The 2,287-nt window shown below is 41.4% G+C and overlaps 1 pseudogene; it reads left to right on the top strand.

Annotated features, from left to right (window-relative positions):
• The first annotated feature begins 831 nt into the window (after positions 1-831).
• On the top strand, positions 832-949 carry LOC124614086 (annotated as a pseudogene).
• The last annotated feature ends 1,338 nt before the right edge of the window (positions 950-2,287 follow it).

Here is a 2,287-nt window from a genome sequence, read left to right as displayed (position 1 = left end):
AAGAAGAGAAATTTGCCAACAGCGAATGTAAATTTATGTGTTAGGAAGTCTTTTTCTGAAGGTATTTGTCTTGAGTGTAGCGGTATATGGAAGTGAAACATGTACAATAAAGAGTTTAGACAATAAGAGAACAGAAGCTTTTGAAATGTGGTGCTACAGAAGAATGCTGAAGATTAGAGAGGTAGATCATGTAACTAACGAGCTGGTACTGAACAGAACTGGGGAGACAAGAAATTTGTGGGACAACTTGACTAAAAGGAGGGAGCGATCGGTAGGAGACATTTTGAGACATGAAGGGATCCCCAATTTAGTACTGGTTTAGTAATGGTTCTCGCGAGACTGTCCTCATGCATTCAGCTAAGCGTTACTGTTCACGGATTACTTGCCGTGTGTTCTAGGTATGAATACGATAGGCGCGGGTATTTTTTAGAATTTAACAGCAGTACGTTACACGCAAAACCAGGAGCAACGACACGACATCGTTACCAATTCTCTGACCGCTATCGAGAGTCCATTCTCGACTCACTTACAAGGCCTCATAACAAATATGTTAGAAACCCTATGGTTTAACATACACGTTTGCAATTAATAAGAAAAGTGGTAGTAATAAGAATTTTTTTTAAAATGAAGTAAAGAAAAGGAAGAAAATATTTAGATGTCTTCATCATAGCTATAAAGTTACAAAAGTGTGTCAATTCAGCAAATTGTGTTTTCTGTATTTGTTACATTTTCCTGTACGAACCGTAGTGCGTAAGTTGCTCAGAAGTCTACTATACATATAGTAGGGATCCTGAATACTGTATGAATTATTATGCAGCTGTGTCTCAAATAACCAACGGCCTTGCCACAGTGGTAACACCGGCTCCCGTCTGATCACCGAAGTTAAGCACTGTCGGGCTGGGCTAGCACATGGATGGATGACCGTCCGGTCTGCCGAGCGCTGTTGGCAAGCGGGGTGCACTCAGCCCTGGTGAGGCAAACTGAAGAGCTACTTGACTGAGACGTAGCGGCTCCGATCACGAAAACTGAGAACGGCCGGCAGAGCGATGTGCTGACCGCATGCCCCTCCGTATCTGCATCCAGTGACGCCCCTGGGCTGAGAGGATGACACGGCGGCCGGTCGGTACCGTTGGGCTTTCCGAGGCCAGTTCGGATGGAGAGAGTTTTATGTCTCACATTAGATGTCGAAAACGAATGTTGGCCGTGCACGCCTGCTTCAAACAGCGGGCATTTCGGAAGAAATTTTGGGGACACTTCGATGAGGGACCATCCACAAGCATTCGACGAGCGGCATAAGAATTGGGGCCGCCTTTTGGAGAGCTGTCCTTGAAAACAGCTGCGTTCATATTATCTGCACCAAGTCCAGGAAATAACGGGCTGCCCATTGAAATATGGTTGTTTCGTTGTATAGTTTACAAAAAGCGAGTCACCATCACCAAATTCTCAAAGCCACAACTACCGTGGGTATACTTACTTGTGGTGGTTGGTTGTATAGGGCCGCGTGTTAACAGATCCATTTTATTATTAGGTTAACTTGACTTTCAGCTCTTAAATTTGTGGCCATATTTTTCTTAGCTGCTTTACAATTCCTGCGGGTAGTTTTGCTCCGTCATTACAACTACAAGAAAATGTGTTTTTCTCACCAGCCCCGTTTTTATTGAAGTAAAGCATCATCAGTAGTCTGTAATCAGAGAATTTACAATTTCATTTGTTTTGTAGATGCAAAAAACAGAAAACAGTTCGTTAACAGATTGCTGGTTTTCACTTACGTAAATTCTGCTTGGTACTTCGCCTACATCAGAAAATGCCGACTGCTAGCATGTCTTTGGTTATTTATTTATTAGACACTGATGGTTGTTATATGATTTTTCGCTGCCCTGAAGAACTATGCTTTCCTTACGTTTTACACACCACACTTTTTCGTACACCACTGTTCACTGTTTATTTGTATACTTATAAGCGTGTGTTGGATTTTTTAGTGTTGCCTGCATTGTCATTAGTTTATCTTTGGCTTACACTTTTCTCTCTTTAGTTAATTATATATTTATTATTCTATTTAATTATGTTTCTATGTATTTATGTTCTGTGTAAGAGTACTGAAGGGATAGTGATGGAGTTTTTTTGCAAGTAGGTGGGGGAGGGATAAGCTAAACTGAGTGGACATAAGTTCATAGTAGTGTGATGGACAGTTAGTTGGAAGAAAAGGTGAGGAACAAAAAGTGAAATTAAATGTTAAGTGGGAGAGGTGAAGGATGGAAAAGATCCTTTTCTTATTCATGTGATTTCT

The sequence above is a fragment of the Schistocerca americana genome, chromosome 4 (genome assembly GCF_021461395.2).
Source record: "Schistocerca americana isolate TAMUIC-IGC-003095 chromosome 4, iqSchAmer2.1, whole genome shotgun sequence".
Taxonomy (NCBI): Eukaryota; Metazoa; Arthropoda; class Insecta; order Orthoptera; family Acrididae; genus Schistocerca; species Schistocerca americana.
Note: the sequence above shows the minus strand (reverse complement) of the source record. Positions and strands in the feature narration are given on the sequence as shown.